Source organism: Ranitomeya variabilis, chromosome 2 (genome assembly GCF_051348905.1).
Source record: "Ranitomeya variabilis isolate aRanVar5 chromosome 2, aRanVar5.hap1, whole genome shotgun sequence".
Lineage (NCBI taxonomy): Eukaryota > Metazoa > Chordata > Amphibia > Anura > Dendrobatidae > Ranitomeya > Ranitomeya variabilis.
In genome coordinates this window covers 341,364,325-341,387,920 of record NC_135233.1, presented here as the reverse complement: position 1 = coordinate 341,387,920, position 23,596 = coordinate 341,364,325, and the positions used below count along the sequence as shown (strand labels likewise).

The 23,596-nt window shown below is 42.6% G+C and overlaps 1 long non-coding RNA gene across 1 annotated transcript in view; it reads right to left on the bottom strand.

Moving 5' to 3' along the window:
• Nucleotides 1-21,759, bottom strand: part of LOC143809392 (uncharacterized) — a 344,523-nt gene extending 322,764 nt beyond the window's left edge. The window contains exons 1-2 of the long non-coding RNA XR_013222262.1: nt 21,628-21,759; nt 13,784-13,849 (exon numbers count right to left, since the gene is read on the bottom strand). This is a non-coding gene — a long non-coding RNA (uncharacterized LOC143809392). The remainder of the gene's footprint in view (nt 1-13,783; nt 13,850-21,627) is intronic.
• Between the last annotated feature and the right edge of the window lie 1,837 nt (nt 21,760-23,596).

The window sequence follows — 23,596 nt, the reverse complement described above, 5'->3', positions numbered from 1 at the left end:
TTACAAATATTTTTAACATTTTGCTGCTGAAAAACCATTCACCTCACTAGTTTAGTCTGCAGGATCGGAAAGGTGGTAGATTGTTATACGCAGCAGATTAGAGTGCAAAGAGGGAACAAAGCATGTATAGTCTCAGGGAGGGCAGACAAAATAGGCAGCGATTGCAATGGGAATAGATGCAGGATAAAATGGTAAAGGAATACATGTGCTGAAACATGAGAGATAGTAAAGACAACAGTCCCCTGGATAGAATGAGCTCACATCCAGCATGAATCACCGCTAGGGACACCCCAACATAAGAAGTAAAGGGCATAGATAGACTGGCGAATAATACAGACAATGATCGCATTGCAGTGCAGACTAGCAGGCGGCTCTCCTGACCTGAGTGTGACAGCTGCATAGAAATACATGCTGTTACGCTCAGGTCAGGAGAGCCGCTGGCCAGTCCAAGTATAGCAATGCTATCATCGTCCGTGTTATACGGCTGCCTGACTGTGCACTAAGAGTGAAATCGGAAACTAATATTTGACTGCAATCTGCTTATCAGAGGTGGTTAAAGGGGTTGTCCTCTACGCAGACAACCCCTTGTCAATCTATATGTTTGCCCCCAGTATAATAATAATACTTAGGGTGCCAGATCCATTCCAGCAGTGCCGGCACTGTCTCTCTCGGGGCTGCTGCTCTCTCATCTCCTCTGGATATATGTGATACGTCCAAAGGCGTGGAAAGTGAAGTGGCCGCTGATTGGCCACATGGATTACGTGACCTTGTTATGCCTCAGGAGACACATTTATGTCCCTAATAGTGATGAGCTGATATACTCATTACTCGTGATTTCCCGAGCACGCTCAGGTGTCATCCGAGTATTTGTAAGTACTCGGAGATTTAGTTTTCATCGCCGCAGCTGAATGATTTACATCTGTTAGCCAGCTTGATTACTTGTGGGGATTCCCTAGCAACCAGGGAACCCCACACATGTACTTATGCTGGCTAACAGATGTAAATCATTCAGCTGCGGCGATGAAAACTAAATCTCCGAGTACTTACAAATACTCGGAGGACACCTGAGCGTGCTCGGGAAATCTCGAGTACCGAGTATATTCGCTCTTCACTAGTCTCTACTATACTGATTACAATTTTGCAAGTCTTAGAGAACAATTAGATGGCCGTATAACTAGTACAATGATCGCAAAGGGATGTTTAGATAGACTGATGGCTCTCCAGACCCGAGCGTGACAGCTACATAGAAATGTATGCTGTAATGCTCGGGCCAGTCCGAGCATTACTTTTCGATCCTCGTCCAAAGGAAATGACATGTCTCACCTATTGATGACTATCAAAAAACCTGGACACACAATAGAACAACAGATGAATAATTTATAATTATAATACAAATGAAGAAATAAAAATATTTTATTTATATATCTCAAGACGAAAAAGCTAATAATTGTGGAAAAAATATAATTTATAAATAAATGAATACAATAATATAGTAGAGAAAACGCAACACTAAAAGTATGCAGTTGAAGCAGAAGGTAAGTTCATTCATGCAATAAAATAACTTGGCAAAGCAATATTGACATTTGGATATTACACCTTGACCTTCATCAGAATGGGGCAGATTGATCGAAGAGCAAAAGGTGAATATATTAGTGCAGCACTGTAAGGCATGCCACTCCACTCCTGTTTAAGATTGAAAAGGAAGAAATCAGATTGATTTTGAAAAGAGTTGCTGTCTTAGGCTATGTTCACACTGTGTTTTTAATGTGTTTTTTTCTGCAGGCAAAACCTGGACTCTTGGCAGTAAAGAAGCTGCTTACAAAAAATAGATTTTGCTGCGTTTTTTGCTGTCTCTTGTGCATGCTGATAAACTTTACTGCCTCCCAAAAATAATGATGCAACTTCCTTAAGGTTTTTGAACCAAAAGTCTCCTCATCTCAGCATGCTTAGCATGTCCATCTCCGCAAAGAGAAACGATACTTCTTCGATATCGGTCAGACGCCTCTCACTCAGCCAAACCAGATCTCCACTTTGCACTGACGAGGGGCAGTACCCCGAAACACAGTGTCTGCAAATTGAGATTCTGGTTTGGTTTTTATCCTAAGTCATGTGACAAGGCTCGTTAATGGGTCGACATTGACTGTTAGGATTCCTACTTCCAATAGGTGGCACTAGGGTTCTAATCCTATCTGAAGAGACAATTTGAACCAAAAAGGCAACAAATCCTTATACCAGTGTTTTTTTACACTTTTTAATTGCTTTCTATGGGTGAAAAAATGCTGAAGGAAAGTGACATGCTGCAGATTGCAAAAATGCAGCAGTTTTTCAAATCAGGAAAAAAAAACAATTTGTGCATGAGATTTCTGAAATCTCATAGCTTTTTCTAGTAGTGTAAAATTTGCATAAAAAACGCAGCAAAAACGCAACGTTTGAACATAGCCTGACAAGCATTTGTAAGGGGGCATTAAAGAAGTGAGCAAGGAGCATCATCTCTATATTTGTAGTATACTTTGGGGGGGGGGTTAACCAACAAAATGATTTTCTACATATTCTGAAGTGCAGCCAGGAATTGTCTCCTTTGTTCCTTTCCTGTCTGAAACCAACTAAAGATTTCACTGCAGCAAATGATCATCTTGTCCAGTGCTCGTCTGATGTTGTGAAGAGACGCGCCATATGTAAGACTCATTTGGATGATCACATGGGATTTGGTGTCATAGGAAAATGCCAAGCAAACAAAGGCAGGAAATTTCATGTAATCATAGAATAGACACAAACACCACTTGCATCACATTCAAAATGACTCTTTTCTCTCATGCCAGAAGTTTCAGAACCACCGACGTTTAATCAAAAGTAGAAGCCTGCCATGTCCTTTATTGTTATTCCCACTTCCTGCTTTTTCTTAGGAGCATTAGTAAAGAAAGTATACATACCTTAAAGCACGGATGGGGAATTTATTTTTCTGCCAAGGCTCATTTGGATATTTATACCATTCTTCGGGGGTTGTACAAGTTGCGCTAACTCCGCCCACAAAGGACGTCCTGGCGCTGCCACTGGTGTCAGGACGTAATCTTTCATTTGCACGCGCCTCAGAGTTCAGTAGTGAACACTGCGTGTGCGTCCTCGCAGAATAAGAAGAAATGAAAGGGCCGTCAAAATATAACTGCCGGCCTGAGCACTACGGTTCCCGGGAATCTGCTGGATGAAAGGTCATCAAGGACAGTGAGCATCCCATAGACCTGAGGTTCTCCACCCTTGCCTTAAGTCATCTATTTACTTTTTTTAAATCAGGTATTTATTTTAAATGTTTGTGTTTTACTTTTTTAAACCCTCCCTCCACACTATCTCCTGGAGATGAAGACTAAAAACGGTTAATCACACTCGGGTCTGCTGTGCTCCAGTGAGTCGCCCGCCAGGGCCGTGGGGTACCTGGTACCGGTTCCGGTGTTCACAGGGTAATGTCACGGTGACAACCCGGTCCGTGGCCCTGGGCGCCCATGTAAAAGGGGGGAAATTGAATAAAGTTTATGTTCGTGACGTGACGCCACCTGTGGTATTCGGTCAGTGGGGACCGACGCTGCTTTAAGGGGTCCTCTGGGGTTATGTTATGGCAGCTAGATGGTATAACTTCCCACAGGTGAAGCATATCCCCAGGGCTCCCGGTGTGTAGATGGAAGATGGTGAATGGCGCAGGACGAGGACACAGGTTTGCAGTCTCTTTACCTGGTTTACTGAAGACTTCAGGCAGCCACAGTCCAGGGCACCAGATCACAGGGCAGGCAGGGTCCGGCTGGCTTGGAAGCAAATCCAGGGTCCCCTTTACCAGGTGGAGTTAAAAGCCTTCCTCTAGCGCGGTGGTGTTCTAGTCACTTACTGCCTATGGCTTCAGATAAGGTCCTCACAGTTCTTCTCTCTGTCCCCATATAGGATAGGACAATACTTGTATGACAGGTATCTCGAGCCTTTTTACAGGGACTCTATCATGCCCCGGGCTCTATGTGTTACTGTGTCTTCAGGTGTGTGTGGCGGACAGGTAACTGGCAGTTCAGCTGTCCTGCCTGGTTCTGATGTAAGTCCTAGAGTCTCTTACAGCCTCGGTGTACCGGCTACCGGTTATCTGCGCTTTGCCAGGGAGACAATCTGCTCGCTGCTGTCCTCCCCCTGGTGTCACTCTCCTGTGCCTCGCTCTCCTTCACTCTCACTGAATGATGTCCTTTCCTTCTGTATCTCTATCAAGGAGCTGCAGCACTTTCTCGTGGCTGCACGGCCCCTTCAGACCTTCTGACATTCAATGTCGGTCTGCCCTTTCCTCTGTCTCTCTGACAATCTGCCCTCTTTCCCTCCAAACCACAATATACAGTATATAGGGGAGTCACCTAGGAATAGGATCAAAAGCTCCCCCTTGTGGCCTGGAGTGTGAACATGTTGTGTGTATGGTGATTAACTGATAAAAGATATCCTTCATCGCTTCCAAACGTAACATCACTCTCACTGTGAGGAAAGCAATGCTATTGTGATGACCAGGACCCTGGGGCGCCACACCAGCACATGTCATCACTCTACAGTGAGGAGGACAGACTGTGTCATTATGTCTCACACAAAAGTAGCCTGTTCTTAGCTATTGTGGGGGGGGGGGTGTTTTTCTTTTGATTGATCAGCTTCAGAAACAGGAACAAGTACATGCCCCCAGTGGAATCTCTCTGATAATGCCCACTTGGACATAAATAAATAAATGTTTAGGTGCCAAGTATTTTGATCAAAATGATCACTACACCTGTAGATAAATTCCCAAAGGGGTTTAATTTCCAAAATGTGGTCACTTGAGGGAGGATTCTGCTCTTCTAGCACTTAAGGGCTCTGTATATGGAGTTTGCAAACTATTCTAGGAAAATCTGCACTCCAGGGGGCAAATAGTACTGTCTCTCCTGAGTCTCTCCCTTTGGCTAAGCAGTACTGTACAGCCATATATGGGGTATTTTTACATTCAGCAGAAATTGTGGGACACATTTTGGTGCTATTTTTACCCATTTCCTAGTGGGAAAATGTGAAATCTGGGGCTAAAACGAATTTTTTGTAGTAAAAATGTAATTATTTTTTTCTTCACTGCACAATGGTATAAAATTCTGTGACACACCTGTGGTGTCAATATGATCACTGCACCCCTAGATGAATTAATTGAGAGGTATAGATTGTAAAATGGGGCCGCTTATGAAAGGTTCTGCTTCTTACAAGAACAATAAAAAAGATTATGCAATGGGATCAACCATAGCTAATAAATTTTATTACATGTATTAATACATAAAGGCAAGAAGAAACACATGATTTAAAAACATTTAAAAGCCAACATGGCAAAACAACATTGAACTCAGTCCTCCCCAAGTAGTAGGAATTCATTAATAATAATTCCAAAATTACACATGCACTGGATCATGGGTACAGGTATAAGACATAGTGTTGAGCATTCCGATACCGCAAGTATCCGGTATCGGCCGATACTTGCGGTATCGGAATTCCGATACCGAGATCCGATACTTTTGTGGTGTCGGGAATCGGAATCGGAAGTTCCCAGTGTATGGTTCCCAGGGTCTGAAGGAGAGGAAACTCTCCTTCAGGCCCTGGGATCCATATCCATGTAAAAAATAAAGAATTAAAATAAAAAACAGGGATATACTCACCCTCTGACGCGCCCTGGTAGTAACCGGCAGCCTGCTTTGCTTAAAATGAGCGCGTTCAGCACCTTCCATGACGTCACGGCTTCTGATTGGTCGCGTGCCGCTCATGTGACCGCCACGCGACCAATCACAAGCCGCGACGTCATCCCTCAGGTCCTAAATTCCCTTCTAGGAATTTAGGACCTGAGGGATGACGTCACGGCTTCTGATTGGTCGCGTGGCGGTCACATGAGCGGCACGCGACCAATCAGAAGCCGTGACGTCATGGAAGGTACTGAACGCGCTCATTTTAAGCAAAGAAGGCTGCCGGTTCACAGCGGTAAGGTCCAGGCTGCGTCGGAGAGGTGAGTATATCAATATTTTTTATTTTAATTCTTTATTTTACACATTCATATGGATCCCAGGGCCTGAAGGAGAGTTTCCTCTCCTTCAGACCCTGGGAACCATCAGGGATACCTTCCAATACTTGAGTCCCATTGACTTGTATTGGTACCGGGTATCGGTATCGGCGAGATCCGATACTTTGCCGGTATCGGCCGATACTTTCCGATACCAATACTTTCAAGTATCGGACGGTATCGCTCAACACTAATAAGACATATTACTATCCCTGAGCAGGTGTAAAATAGCACTCACAGACCCTAATAGTATGCAGTTCCAATATACGGTCAGCGAGACCTGTGGATACCAAACAATAATACATACTAGCTTACACAAGAAATGTACTACACATATTGACCACAGTATCTATTCAATGTTAAAGCATGTCCGTGATGCCCCTAACCATCCTAATGGTCTATACCTGTCGCCCATTAAGAGGTCTCCTCCCTGAGAAGAGAGGGGAAATAACCCAGAAGATCCAGATGGTCATGGAGGAATCAATGAGCAAATGCTAAGTGCAGCCCTTGGGGAGGCTGGGACCCCATGCATATCGACGTTACAACGGAGTCTTCATCTGGGCTTCCATAACACCTCAACAGTGACACAAGCTGATCGCCTCCAGGCCTTGCTGCATTGATGCAGTAATTGATGCAAAAGGAGCCCGACCAAGTATTGAGTGCATTTACTGAACATACATTTCAGTAGGCCAACATTTCGGATTTTAAAGGGACTCTGTCACCTCAAATTGGTGGGATATGTAAATGACTTTTTACCTGTCCGATGGACTGCGTTTCATCTTCATTTCTCCACCCCTGTTGCTTTGCAAGTATGCTTTGCCCAACTGCGGGCAAAGCCGAAAATCATTACTGAGCATGCGCCCGCGCACTATGTCCCGGAAGTATTTCACTGTGTTGCTGGACATAGTGCGCCGTCACATGCGCAGTAATGATTTTCGGCTTTGCCTGCAGTTGGGCAAAGCATACTGCACGTGTGCAACCGAAGACTGCATTGCGCATGCACCAACTATGCAGCACAAGTACTCTAATTCAATAACATATTGCGGACAACAGGGACGGACGGGGTGGAGAAATGAAGATGAAACGCCGCCCATCGGACAGGTAAAAAGTCATTTAAATATTCCGCAAATTTGAGGTGACAGAGTCCCTTTAAAATCATTTTTCAAGCTGGTGACTTTTGGGTTTTCATTGGCTGTAAGCCATAATCATCAACATTAACAGAAATAAACACTTGAAATAGATCACTCTGTCTGTAGTGACTCTATATAATATATGAGTTTCACTTTTTGTATTGAAGAACTGAAATAAATTAACTTTTTGATGGTTTTTTTTTTGAGAAGCACCTGTATTATAAGAGCCATAACTTCTAATTTTTTTTAGAATACAAAGTTCTTTTATTACATTTGTCTTTACAGATGTGGTGACACAAGATTTGTGTTTTTCTTTTTTATTAAATAACTTTAGATTCTAAAATTTTTTATTTTTTATAATTTTTCTTTATCAAACCTATTAGTGTCATACTGACAGACTGCTATAGATATTGCCTGTAGCATAGTCTACCAGGCTTTGATCTGTGGCAGATCTGTAAGATCTGTAAGCCACTGATAGGTTTCTAGTTGCCACAGCAACCATTGGCACCCTGCTGTCACGATGCTGAGACCCAATGGTGTGAAAAAGGGAGAAATCTCCCTCTATCCAACTCTTTACATACAGCAGTTGATATTGACCTCAGCATGTAAAGCGTTAATTGAGCACTGCAAATTATGACTTCATTCTATTCCCTATGCTACATCTTTGCTATGAGGGAAAATTTAATGCTAATAGACATCGGTAACTCTGGGATGAGAATCCCCAGGTGAATAATCAATGCCTTTTCACTTCCTAATGAAAAGTGGCACATCCATTAAGAAAGTAAAAAGGCAGTGATGGAATGAGATGTGGTTAAGATAATGTGTTACCCTCCACGGCAGAGTATTGACGATGAGGACAATTGCCTCTTTTTGAGAAGCAATGTACCTTCCCCCATTATGATCCAAACACAGCTACAGAATGATATAAGGACATGAACAATACAGTGTACATCACTCATCTTTCTGCAAAAGCACACAGATTTTACAAAAATTATACCATTTTTGATAGATATGTAGACGCCATGTCAAAATGTAGGTTGAGATGAAACTAGAATATAGATATAATACCAGAAAATTGTGTAAAAAAATTGGAAATGTCCAGTCAACATAAAACTTTCGAGGAAGGCATTTACGTAAGGAGGACTTTATTATACAGTATGAGAGGTCAGAGGCGTACATAGAAATCATGGGTACAAGAAGTGGACATATCATTGGTGCAACTATTGCAGCCATACAGGGGCCCAAGATGTAAAGGGGCCACTAACACCTTGAAAGCAGGTGGAATTGTTCATCATGATGAGCTATGGGACTTCAAAGGGCCTATAAATTGTTCTTGCACATGGGCCATTTTTGGTTTTCGGTCTGTGTCTGCCAGTGATGGGGCCCCATAACAAAAGTTTTAGTTGGACCCTCTCCTCCCCCCCAAAAAAAAATATTCAATAGAGCAGGTAGGATCACGGCACATAGCCAGAGTAACAGAAGGGTATATCTCCCGACTTTTAAAGACAGGAAGAAGGACATGTATTGTGGCACTTAAAGTAATTTTGCCCCTATTGAATCATGAAGCTCCTACTGACACCCAGCATAGTATGATGCCACCTTAGTCCCCACATACAGTATTAGATCCTCATAGTGACCCCAGCACAAAGTATGATGTCCCCCAAGCACCCACTACACAGTATAATGGTCTCTAAAGCCCTTTTCAAGTACTAACTAATAAAAACTTTTTTTTAAAACTACTCACCTAGCCTTATTGTCCTGATGTGCAGATCCCCTCTGTAAAGTGTGTGGACTGATGCTCTGCACAGTAGGCACGATCTAGTGACACCATGAAACTTGCTGCTCTGAGACTCAGATGAACAAACTGAATTGTGAAACAAGGGCTTCCTATTCAACCATTGTATTCAAATGTATCTCCATTCTTAGTATATTGAAATTCTGACGTGTTGGGGGTTGGGTTCCAGAAAGCCCCGCTAGAATTTCTGTAACAAATCTGCCATCTTTGAACAAAATCAGGAAAATACATTATATATAATGGCTTAATACACTTTTATTAGCTACGCACTAGTGTTTGGAAATGAAAGCTTACCTGTAGTGTCAGGTAACTTTTAAAATTTAGTTGCTGTGTGCGTACATGAAGAATAACCCTATTTCTGCTCATTATATGATTGGTATTGTGCATTTTTACTGGTTTTCTCTTCTGAAAACTATATATAATGTTTAGTTGTCTCTGAGCTGGTGGGTGCATATCACCTGCTTTGATGTCTCCTACATACGGGACACAATATGTCTATATAGCACACATGTAGAAGCAACAGCAGTAAGGAAGACATTATACCACAGTGCTGAGCAGTGCAGCTGTCAACCCAGCACTGGGGTAAATAAAAATACTTTTTAGAAAACAGAAGCAGTAAGGAAGACATCTGCAGTATTGAGGATTACAGCTGTGAATCCAGCTCTGGGGTAAATGAAAACACTTTCTAAAAAGCAGAAACAGTAAGGGAGACATTATAATGCAGTATTGAGCATTGTAGCTGTGAATCTAGCACTAGAGTGAGTTAAAGCTTTCTAGAAAGCAGCAGCAGGTCTATGTCTGTGCCTTTCTCTCATTCTGCTCTTCCCCTTCACCTCTCCATAGACTTTAATAGGCATCTGTAGTGTAATCCCTTTTGCCATTTGGCAGTCGACCGATTTTAGCAACTTTTCAGAGTGAATGATAAGAGGGAGGTGGTGAGAAGTGGCTCATAAGTGGAGTAAGGAACATACTTGTCTGATTACATACTGTATATATTACAAGGTTTCTTAGATTTGATTGTACTACTGCTTTATGCAGTTTGCTAGAATGACAGCGACCATCGGCTTCGATATCTTCCCTACATTCCATATACAGACAGCAGAATGATTCATCTGTTCTTCTGATGTTTGAACAAATTAGCGCACATTCATAGAAAACATAGAAGAAAGCAAATACTACTGTATATAGCTGGAGGCTAGGAAACAATGTTTGTATACTCCAACTACCATGTAATATTAGCATTGGATATGTCAACACATGTTTTATGCATTTTCTACTGCATTTATTTCCAGTTAAAGAATAGAGAAAGTTAATTTTGATAAAAAAGAAAAAAGAAGAGATCATAAAAATATAAATTCTCAGTTTTAGCCTAAATGGAGCTTACAGCTTTATATCATTCAGATGAGCTTAAACAATCATTTAAAAGGCACTTGTCACCCCAAAAATCGTATATGAGCTAAGGCCACCGGCATCAAGGGCTTATCTACAGCATTCTGTAATGCTGTAGATAAGCCTCCGATGTCACCTGAAAGGTAAGAAAAACAGGTTATTTTATACTCACCCAGGGGGGTTCCAATCCGATGGGCGTCGCGGTCCAGGGCCTCCTATCTTCTTACGATGACATCCTCTTCTTGTCTTCCTGCCGCGGCTCCTGCGCAGGCGTACTTTTTCTGCCTGTTGAGGGCAGCGTAAAGTACTGCAGTGCGCAGGTGCCGGGAAAGGTCAGAGAGGTCCGGCACCTGTACAGTGCAGTACTTTACGCAGATAGGCAGGGCAGACAAAGTACGCCTGCGCTGCTACAGGAAGACAAGAAGAGGACGTCATCGTATGAAGATAGGAGACCCGGACCCGGACCGCGACGCCCATCGGACCGGACCGCAGCGGGACCGCCCCTGGGTGAGTATAATCTAACCTCTTTTTCTCATCTTTCAGGATACATCGGGGGCTTATCTACAGCATTAGAGCCTCTGATGTCTGTGGCCTTAGCTCATATACGATTTTTGGGGTGACAGATTCCCTTTAAAAAAAAATAACAAAAAAAAAATATGGTATAAGTAATAAAACAGCTTAGCCTTCTCGTACTGCCAAGATTAGTATCATAAGTAACCACATAGGGCAAAGCTCCCGCACTGCTGCTTGATGCAATTATGCTGCCAATCATCATGTACACAGAAGAAAAAGTGCTTACACCTCCTAAATAAACCTTTACCAGGCAGTAATCCTGCCAATACTGACTAATCATTTACTCTAAATACAACACTCCCTTTTTATTTAGAAACTATGCAGCACATTAGGGCACCTATCACTCAATTCATGCTGCCCAAACCATAGGCAACATGAACCAGAGCCTGCACAACTGGAGACAAGTATGTATTTCTCTGAACCACTGGAAATAGCTTAAAAGCCTCTAACCCCTTAGTGACCGAGACAGTTTTGACCTTAATGACCGGGCCAATTTTTACAATTCTGACCACTGTCACTTTATGAGGTCATAGCCCTGGAACACTTAAATGGATCCCACTGATTCTAAGTTTGTTTTTTCGTGATATATTGTACTTCATGTTAGTGGTAAAATTTATTTGATATAACTTGCGTTTATTATGAGAAAAACAGAAATTTGGCAAAAATTTTGAAAATTTAGCAATTTTCAAACTTTTAATTTTTGTGCCCTTAAATCAGAGAGTCATGTCACACAAAATAGTTAATAAATAACATTTCCCACATGTCAACTTTACATTAGAACACTTTTGGAAAGTTTTTTTTTTTGTTATGACGTCATAAGTAGTGTTGAGCATTCCGATATCGCAAGTATCGGGCATCGGCCGATATTTGCTGTATCGGAATTCCGATACCGAGTTCCGATATTTTTGTGATATCGGAAATCGGAATCGGAAGTTCCCAGTGTATGGTTCCCAGGGTCTGGAGGAGAGGAGACTCTCCTTCAGGCCCTGGGATCCATATTCATGTAAAAAATAAAGAATTAAAATAAAAAATATGGATATACTCACCCGTCCGGCGGCCCCTGGACCTTACCGATGTAACCGGCAGCCTCCGTTCCTAAGAATGAGGAGTTTAGGACCTGCGATGACGTCGCGGCTTGTGATTGTGACTTGCATTGGTATCGGGTATCGATATCGGCGATATCTGATATTTTTTGGATATCGGCCGATACCATCCGATACCGATACCTTTGAGTATCGGAAGGTATCGCTCAACACTAGTTATAAGGTTAAAAGTTGACCAGCGATTTCTCATTTTTCCAACAAAATTTACAAAGCCATTTTTTTAGGGTCCACCTCACATTTGAAGTGAGTTTAGGAAGTCAATACGACAGAAAATACCGAAAAGTAACACCAGTCTAAAAACTGCACCCCTCAAGGTGCTCAAAACCACATTCAAAAAGTTTATTAACCCTTTAGGTGCTTCATGAAAACTAAAGCAATGTGGAAGGAAAAAATTAACATTTTACTTTTTTCACAAAAAATTTACTTTAGAGCCAAACTTTTTCTTATTTTCGCAAGGTTAACAGGAGAAAAAGGACCACAAAAATTGTTGTGCAATTTTTCCTGAGTACACCGATACCCCGTATGTGGGGGAAAGCCACTGTGTAGGTGCATGGCAAGGCTCAAAAGGGAGGGAGCACCGTTTGACTCTTTGAAAGCAAAATTGCCTGGAATCAATGGCAGGCACCATGTCGCGTTTGGAGAGCCCATGATGTACCTAAACAGTGGAAAGCTCCTAATTCTAAATCCAACCCTAACACAGCCCTCACCCCAACATACCCCTAACCCTACTCCCAACCCTAACCGAAATCCCAACCCTAAACATAACCCTAACCACAACCCTAACCCCAACCCCACCCTTAACACCACCACAACCATAACCCTAACCCAACACAACCCTAACCCCAACACATCCCCAACCCTAACTCTAACCCTAGCCAAACCCTAACCCTAGCTCTAACCCTAGCCCCAACCATAACCCTAGACCCAACCCTAACCCTAGCTCTAACCTCAACACTAACCCCAACCTGGGAAGATGACATGGAGGGACGGAGCCAGAGGGTCCGGGGATGTCAGAGGTTAAGGGGAGGTTGGAGGACCACATTTCTCTCTCCTGTGGTATGCTAGATCATATCAGAGGAGAGAGAAATTAATGGGAAATCTGACTTTTTTTTGGCGATCGTCGTGATTCGGTGAATATCGGCGATCACAAGACTGGGGACGGTAAAAACCAACCTGAATCATGTTCTCTGGGGTCTCAGCTACCCCAGTAGCCGAGACCCCGGAGATTTTCTGACGCACTATACCCTTGTTTCTCAGCACCGTTAACAAGTGCAATTGAGGAATAAGTACCTGTCCTGGCCTGTTAAATGGCATATCGGCGGTCGCTAAGGGGTTAAAATATGGGGTGTTTCCCATGTCAATGCTCTTTTGAATTAAAGCATATGACAAGAAAATGAACTGACAAATGTAACATCTGCCTGAGGCTATAGGCTCAAAAGGCTGCCTCGGACAGACTTGGCACAAGCCTCTTCATTTGGCAGACTCCAGAGAAATCCCAATACCCTTTAACCACTGTACAGGGATCTGATTTTGCAATAGGACCCAGTGGAATGCTACCACAGATGGCCTGCTGTCCAGTGGTAGAAATGGTCACCAAGCAGGGTCAGAGCCAAGATGTTGAAGGAAGGGCCAGGGGGTGCTAGAGTGGTAGTCATGGCCGACAGTAATTCTTGTATGACTCCCTGGTCCCTTACCTCTAAAAGTTCACAATTCTTCACTGTGTTACCTCTCTGCTGGCTTTCTGCACCATCTGGACTTGCCCGATACGGGGATGGTTTCCTCACAGACGGCTCTGGAATAAAAGAGACACACTCCAGGTTAACTTCAACGATAACTTCTTTACTTAACACAGCTTGTTCAATTACAGGCACTTTGGGTAACACATGCAACACATCCTTCTCTGTCCCTGCTCTGTCCTTTCCTTCTTTGCATTCAGCCCCAGGTCGGACCACTTCTCTCAGTCCTGCAGAGTCTATTCCATCCAGAATTCTTGCCTCACGTGGGGGAGTCCTATACTGTTTCACCCCAGTTCTAAGTACTGCCGCCCAGGCAAAGATCTGCCACATCTTGTGTGTAGTGACCGTGCTGACCTGTCTTCTGGTTCTATATGGACAGATTTCCTTCAGCTGCATCCGCAGCACTTCTGTTCTCTTTTCCTCCTAGAGGAATCCTTTCTCTGTAACTGTTCTATGCTGGGCCCCCCTTCTTAACCCCTTCGCGACATGCGCCGTACTAGTACTGCGCTGCCGGCACTGCATTAGTGCCAGCTGCAGTACTAGTACGGCGCCCCGATCACCGCGGTCTCACGCTGAGCGCCGCGGTGATCGGGTGCGGGTGTCAGCTGTATATGACAGCTGACACCCCGCAGCAATGCCCACGATCGGCGCTATTGCCGATCGCGGGCATTTAACCCCTCTGATGCCGCTGTCAATAGTGACAGCGGCATAGAGGGGGATCATGCAGGGACGGGGGCTCCCTGCGCTCTCCCACCGGAGCAACGCGATAAGATCGCGCTGCTCCGGTGACCTGGAAGGAGTCCCCGGATCCAAGATGGCCGCGGGACTCCTTCCGGGTCATGAGATGACCCTGCTTGCCGGCGTCTGCTGAGAATTCCTCATAGCAGGCGCCGGCAAGCCTCTGCAATGTGCCTGTCACATCGGTGATCTGACAGAGTGCTGTGCACACTGTCAGATCACCGATCTGTGATGTCCCCCCCAGGGACAAAGTAAAAAAGTAAAAGAAAAAAATTTTCCACAAAAAAAAAAAAAAATTCCTAAATAAAGAAAAAAAAAAAAATATTCCCATAAATACATTTCTTTATCTAAATTAAAAAAAAAATCACACAATAAAAGTACACATATTTAGTATCGCCATGTCCGTAACGACCCCACCTATAAAACTATATCAATAATTAACCCCTTCAGTGAACACCGTAAAAAAGAAAAAAAAAAAAAACGAGGCAAAAAACAACGCTTTATTCTCATACCGCCAAACAAAAAGTGGAATAACATGCGATCAAAAAGACGGATATAAATAACCATGGTACCGCTGAAAATGTCATCTTGTCCCGCAAAAAAAAAGCCGCCATACAGCATCATCAGCAGAAAAATAAAAAAGTTATAGTCCTCAGAATAAAGCGATGCAAAAACAATTATTTTTTTATATAAAATAGTTTTTATTGTGTAAAAGCGCCAAAACATAAAAAAATTACATAAATGAGGCATTGCTGTAATTGTACTGACCCGAAGAATAAAACTGCTTTATCCTTTTTACCAAACGCGGAACGGTATAAACGTCCCCCACAAAAGAATTTCAGGAATTGCTGGTTTTTGTTCATTCCGCCTACCAAAAAATGGAATAAAAAGCGATCAAAAAATGTCTTGTACCCGAAAATGGTACCAATAAAAACGTCAACTCGTCCCGCAAAAAACAAGATCTCACATGACTCTGTGGACCAAAATATGGAAAAATTATAGCTCTCAAAATGTGGTGATGCAAAAACTATTTTTTGCAATAAAAAGCGTCTTTTAGTGTGTGACGGCTGCCAATCATAAAAATCTGCCCAAAAAATGCTATAAAAGTAAATCAAATCCCCCTTCATCACCCCCTTAGTTAGGGAAAAATAATAAAATTTAAAAAAATATATTTATTTCCATTTTCCCCTTAGGCTACTTTCACACTAGCGTCGGTACGGGGCCGTCGCGCTGCGTCGGCCCGACATACCGACGCATACTGTGCAAGCGCCGCACAACAGGGGTAGCGGATGCTGTTTTTCCATGGATCCGCTGCCCCATTGTGAGGTGCGGGGAGGTGGGGGCGGAGTTCCAGCCGCGCATGCGCGGTCGGAAATGGTGGACCGTCGGCACAAAAAAAGTTACATGTAACGTTTTTTGCTGCCGGCGGTCCGCAACAACACGACGCAACCGTCGCACGACGCTTGCGACGTGTGTCAATACGTCGCTAATGTTAGTCTATGGGGAAAAAACGCATCCTGCAGATTACTTTGCAGGATGCGTTTTTTCGCCAAAACGACGCATTGCGACGTATGCAAAAAAACGCTAGTGTGAAAGTAGCACTAGGGTTAGGACTAGGGTTAGGGCTAGGGTTGGGGTTAGGGCTAGGGTTAGGGCTGGGGTTAGGGTTGGGGTTAGGGTTTCAGTTAGAATTGGGGAGTTTTCACTGTTTAGGCACATCAGGGGCTCTCCAAACGTGACATGGCGTCCGATCTCAACGCGTTTGCGTTAAAAACGCATGCGTTTTTATAGAAAAAAACCAGAACACACACTGAAAAGTCACCCACCACCATCAAGGTGATAAAAGGATCCAAACCCTAACCCTAACCCTACCCCTAAACTCACCCCTAACCGTTTAATGAACATTTTCTGACAGTCATAGTGCCACGTATTTCAGTGCCATGTATTTCAATGCCACGATATTTCAGTGCCACGTATTTCAGTGCCACGATATTTCAGTGCCACTTATTTCAGTGCCACGTCTTTCAGTGCCACGTATTTAAGTGCCACGATATTTCAGTGAAATACGTGGCACTGAAATATCGTGGCATTTACGAGAAATACGTGACACTTAAATACGTGGCACTTATATACGTGGCACTTATATACGTGGCACTTAAATACGTGGCCACTGAAATATCGTGGCATTTACGTGAAATATGTGGCACTTATATACGTGGCACTTATATATGTGGCACTTATATACGTGGCACTTATATACGTGGCACTTATATACGTGGCACTTAAATACGTGGCCACTGAAATATCGTGGCACTTATATACGTATATACGTATATAAACGTATTTCAGTGCCACGTATTTCAGTGCCACGTATTTCAGGTTAGGGTTAGGGTTAGGGGTAGGGTTAGGGGTAGGGTTAGGGTTTTTTGGTTTTTTCTTGTTTTCCTGTGTTTTTCTATAAAAACGCATGCGTCTAAAAAACGCATGCGTTTTACCGCGTTTACATGCGTTTTTTCACACATGCGTTTTTTAAAAAACGCATGCAGATAAAAACGCAAGTGTGAAACCAGCCTTACCCTTGGGAAAATAAAAACGTGGGGGCTAAAATATAATTTTCGTGGAAAAAAAAATATTTTTTATTTTCACGGCTCTGCGTGATAAACTGTAGTGAAACACTTGTTGGTTCAAAGTTCTCACAACACATCTAGATAAGTTCCTCGGGGGGTCTAGTTTCCAATATGGGGTCACTTGTGGGGGGTTTCTACTGTTTAGGTACATCAGGGGCTCTGCAAATGCAACATGACACCTGCAGACCAATCCATCTAAGTCTGCATTTCAAACGGCGCTCCTTCCCTTCCGAGCTCTGCCGTGCGCCCAAACAGTGGTTCCCCCCAATGTATGGGGTATCAGCGTACTCAGGACAAATTGGACAATAACTTTTGGGGTCCAATTTCTCCTGTTACCCTTGGGGAAAAAAATTGCGGGCTAAAACATCATTTTGTGGAAAGAAAAAATGATTTTTTAATTTTCACAGCGCTACATTCTAAACTTTAGTGAAACAATTGGGGGTTAAAAGTGCTCACCACACATCTAGATAAGTTCCTTAGGGGGTCTTCTTTCTAAAATGGTGTCACTTGTGGGGGTTTCCACTGTTTAGGCACGTCAGGGGCTCTCCAAACACGACATGGGTTCCGATCTCAATTCCAGCCAATTTTGCATTGAAAAGTCAAATGGCACTCCTTCCCTTCCGAGCTCTGCCATGTGCCGAATCAATGGTTTACCCCAACATGTGGGGTATCAGCGTACTCAGGACAAATTGTACAACGACTTTTTTGGTCCAATTTCTCCTGTTACCCTTGGTAAAATAAAACAAATTGGATCTGAAGTAAAAATTTTGTTAAAAAAAAGTTAAATGTTCAATTTTTTTTAAACATTCCAAAAATTCCTGTGAAGCACCTGAAGGGTTAATAAACTTTTTGAATGTGGTTTTGAGTACCTTGAGGGGTGCAGTTTTTAGAATGGTGTCACTTTTGGGCATTTTCTGTCATATAGACCCCTCAAAGTCACTTCAAGTGTGAGGTGGTCCGTAAAAAAAATGGTTTTGCAAATTTTTTTATCAAAAAATGAGAATTCGCTGGTCAACTTTTAACCCTTATAACTCCCTAACAAAAAAAAATTATGTTTCCAAAATTGTGCTGATGTAAAGCAGACATGTGGGAAATGTTGTTTATTAACTATATTATGTGATATAACTCTTTAATTTAAGGGCATAAAAATGAAAAATTTGAAAATTGCTAAATTTTCATAATTTTCGACAAATTTCTGTTTTTTTCACAAATAAATGCAAGTCATATCGAAGAAGTTTTACCACTATCATAAAGTACAATATGTCACAAGAAAACAATCTCAGAATCACCAGGATCCTTTGAAGCGTTTCAGAGTTATGACCTCATAAAGTGACAGTGGTCAGAATTGTAAAAATTGGCCGTGTCACTTAGGTGAAAACAGGCTTTGGGGTGAAGGGGTTAAACGTTATGGGGCACAGCAACTTCTGGTTGGGCAGCCCAGTGAGCTGCACGGGTGCTCAGGCCCTGACTCCAACTGACAACTAAAAACAGGAAGCTGCTCTATACTTATGCACTGTGCCCCTCCTACTCTAACTATGTACTATAGTGCCCTCCTCTAATGGCCAACTATGGATACTACGCCCCTATCAATAAGCTAGGTCCGGGAACAAACTTTCCCTATCATAAAGTGTGAGTGCAAACAATATACAAAACTACAGAGTAGTACGCATTAAGGTGTAGCAATACTCTTGTACATGGTGACAATACACTTTATGTGTAGCAGTGCCACCATGTAAGAACACATCAATAATAAACACTGTACACATTTAAAGGGGTTGAGGAGAAGAAGGAACAACATATATTTACATCCCCTACAATGTCACATCAAGGACAAAATGAGGATTTGTAAGAATTGTCAGAAACAAACCAGGGTCAAAACAGGAATACACTAAACAAACCAGGAGGAGAAGACGCACATCCAACCATGGAAATACTAAGCTATATCTGGCAGCTTCCAGCAGCAACCTGGAAGCCTTAGTAAGATGTGGTGCTCTCCATTTGGATGGAGCAGAGAGCAGATGTCAGCTGGACAGCACACACACACCCACTCTGTCAGAATGGACAGCAGTACAGGTCTCAGCCACTCTGACCTTAGTGGCTGGAAAAAGCCTCCTGTACAGAGCTTCTGGTTCTGACATTTGTATCACTAGCGTTGCCCACAGATTGAATACAGTGGTGCCAGCAGCAGAAGTAGCAGAATCTGGTTCTGATGGGGATGTCATAACATAAGGGAAAAGATGAGCTGCAAAAAGGGAGACAATGAGTTGCCAGATGGGAGTAGATACACAGGCAGAAGAGAAAAGATGAGCTGCAAAAGGGGAGGAGAAGGAGATAACAATGCTAGAAGGGAGAAGATGAGCTACCAAAAGAGAGACAATGTACGGCCAGATGAGAGGAGAAAAGTCAGAAGGGAGTCAATGAGCTGCAATAGAGGAGGAGATAACAATTCCAGAAGGGAGCATATGAGCTCAGCTAACGAAAGAGAGACAACGAGGTTCCAAATGTGATGAGATAATAAGTCAGAAGCGAGGAGATGAGCTGCAATAGGAGAAGATATAACAATATCAGAAGTGAGGTGAGCTGTTAGAAGGGAAGATTTGAACTGTCATAATATGAGCTGAAGGAAGGGAGAAGATAAACTGACAGAAGGTAGAAGATCACAGCTTGGAAAGGAAAAAAATTGACTTCCAGATGGCAGAAAATTTATAAGAAAGAAAGGATAATATGCTACTAGAAGAACCAAGATGCACGGCAAAGTATATGATCTAAACATGTTTGTTTACACACAAACGTCTTTGAGAAGTCATAGCTATAAGAAGCAAATATAGGTCCAGCTCACTGTAGTAGACACCCTTTGCTGTGACAGCTATAAGAAGCCTTCAAACTTTGTCTAGGTCAAATAGAAGAACTGTAATAATAGAAGATTTCTAAATCTACAATCCAACATGTAAAATACGACATCCCGTTTTAAGCTTTGTAAGGTGGCAGCAGGACAGGTCGTGGATGGGAGCTATGTGTCCCCCAGGTGCCAAACCTCGGTCATATAGGACCCGGAGAAGCAGACTCCAGCACATACAGTATAGTGCTGAGATATTTTTTTATGAGCCTGGATTATGGGTCTGGGTTTTACGAGAAGCTGAAAGAGCTGGGTGGGATCGGCTGCTCACTTTCCTCCAGTCCAGGTCTTGGATGGTCTGATTTAATGCAGCTGGGGCTGAATTACTTGGTCTGTGTGTTTTGCAAGGTGAGGATACCTTTGTTTACCTGTAAGAGGCTGTTATATTTTTGGTACCACTGCCGGTTTACGAACTCTGAATAAACTGCTTGTTTATTTTGAACCAACAAACGACGTCCCGTGTGTGAACCAGTGTCTACCGCAGAGCTGATCCCTCACAGCTTCAATGCTATTTATGTTCATATCCCATCAGAGATCATGGTAATGTCTTTGGTTGACTCTTAGCTAATCCTTTACTTAAAATATTACATTAAGAACAAGTATGGGATGATGAGAACATGGTAGATCTCATGAAAGTCTGTATGAAAATATTCACTAATGTTCTGCAATTCATAAACAGGCTCATAATATTTTACTGATACTTTTACATCGTTGCAAGGATTCATCAACATCTTAACACAGACGTCTAATCCTTGTTTAGATGAATGTAGAAAAGTCATGAGAATATTTAATATTTCAAGAATTTGCTTAGCATACTGGATCACAATTAGCAGCCGTGCGAGCTCACTTTGACCCTCAAAGTCCCACAGTCTATGAAGAAAGCTACAAAATGGAAAGCGGCTATAATTCAGTTCCTGTCTTCATCTACATGTACGAGTACACTACATGGCGTTCTACTATATCATGTAACGGGTGCAGGTATACGGAACTCGCTCAGGAAATGAGGTAATGAGGTAAGTGTATAGGAGCAACCACCTACCTCCTATTGTAGCTGTGTAACCCCATAAGTTCTGAAAATTCAATACCAAATTTGTAGGGCTCCAACACCCGGCACAGCCCCTTATCAGCTGTTATTTGCTCATGAAACAGAGCTACAAAGAGGAGCTCCGTTCAATATGTAGTGGCCTAGAGAATAGTTGTTGGCCCCCCACCGATCACCAATTTCTTTCACGATGGTTGGTTCTTTCAAGCAATTTTTGCTCAATGTGAATGGTGGTGCAATTTTTATGATGACGTGCTTTTCATTTTTTCATTCTAGGGATTTCTAAAGTCTGCTAAGATGAGTTGATGGGGAAGAGGGGCGGACTTTGCGTTATTTGTAGGGTGCCAACTAGAAGCGAGTGAATTAACCGTCCAAGGATTGAGTTTGAGTCTAATTTCCCGAAATTGATGGTTCCACTTGAATTTGAGCACTTTGTGATAAAATAATGCCCAGTTTGCTGGACCATATAAGCCTGGCAAATGGTACAAAAAAATAAATAAATAAAAAGCTAAAACTCATTTCATTGCTCACCTCGCCATCCTCCCCGTTACTCACTGCCCACCGTCCGGTCCTCTTCTTTCTGTTCTTTCTGCCGTAGCAGCATCTCCAGCCTTTCCACCATAGGCCAGGACTTTAGGTCTCAATCACGACTTGGGGGTCACTGTATATAAAGAGTGTTTAATTTTGCAGCAAATTAATTCACCACAAATCACATTTTTTACATCAGTTTGGAGAAGACAGCAAATTTGAATCCCAAAGATCAGCTCATCATCAGTATCAGCTTCTGAGGTTAAGTAGTTTATTGCATGTAGGAACTATTCGGAATCCACTCATCCTATTCGCATTCTGAATACATCCTGTACACATTACTATATATTTTTATTGATACCTACCTGTATATTATTTTCTTGCTTGAACTAATCATCCCTAGTTATCTCACTCCGTTTCACCCTTCTATAATAGGGGATATACCGGTACTTATTTTAACGTTTTTGAAAACCTTTTTGTTTTATGGACGATTCTTGTTTTATATTTAAGCTATTATATAGTAGATCTCTAGATTTACGTATTTGCTTATAGCTAGCTACCGGACAACTATTTACATTTTTTTTGGGGGTGCCACTGGATTTTTTTTTTTAAAACATGATAAAATAAGGCCATAGATATATGATTTGCTTAGTTTTATACAGATTCTGACATACAGTTGTGTTCAAAAGTTTACACACCCCGGCAGAATTTTTGCTTTCTTGACCTTTTTCATAGAATATGAATGATAACACCAAAACTTTTTCTCCACTCATGGTTAGTGGTTGCGTGAAGCCATTTATTGTCAAACTACTGTGTTTTCTCTTTTTAAATCATAATGACAACCCCAAACATCCAAATAACCCCGATTAAAAGTTCACATACCCCATTTCTTAATACCGTGTATTGCCCCCTCTAACATTAATGACAGCTTGAAGTCTTTTGTGGTAGTTGTGGATGAGGTTCTTTATTTTCTCAGATGGTAAAGCTGCCCACTCTTCTTGGCAAAAAGCCTCCAGTTCCTGCAAATTCCTGGGCTGTCTAGCATGAACTGCGCGCTTGAGATCTCCCCAAAGTGGCTCAATGATATTGAGGTCAGGAGACTGAGATGGCCACTCCAGAACCTTCACTTTGTTCTGCTGTAGCCAATGACAGGTCAACTTGGTCTTGTGTTTTGGATAGTTATCATGTTGGAACATCCAAGTACGTCCCATGCGCAGCTTCCATGCTGATGATTGCAAATTTGCCTCCAGTATTTTCTGATAATGTGCTGCATTCATCTTTCCTTCAAAATTGACCACGTTTCCTGTGCCTTTGTAGCTCACACATCCCCAAAACAGCAGCGATCCACCTCTGTGCTTTACAGTAGGAATGGTGTTCCTTTCATCATAGGCCTTGTTGACCTCTCTCCAAATGTAACGTTTATGGTTGTGGCCAAAAAGTTCAATTTTGGTCTCATCATTCCAAATTACCTTATTTCAGAAGTTATGAGGCTTGCCTCTGTGCTCTTTTGTGTGTTGTATGTGTATAATAGTGTGCACAGAGTGCAGCTGGGGACATTGTAGCGATCTCGCTACCGTGAACACATACGGCGGTATGGGTACCTAGCTACTGCGGGGCCCTTGACCTAAAAGGACTTTTTACTGGACTTTTTACTGTACTTTCATTGGACTATTGGCCAGCTGTTTACTGGCACATTCGCTCCCCTGATGAGTCTCCATTACTGGATATGAAACGCGTTGGGAGAATTTGTTACCGTCCATGCTTTGGTGGAGTCCATAGTTAGGGATCACTTGGGGCCTGTCCTTGTCAGGACAGGAGCTTGAACGGGTTTAACGGGGAAGAGAGATATTATCCCACACCCAGCCCCTATCCCTACATGTGGACTACGGACCTCCAGTTAAGGATACTGGGAGGACTTCTATGGTGAATACACGTCCGTTACTATTGGAGAGGCACTCCGCTCTGCTATTAT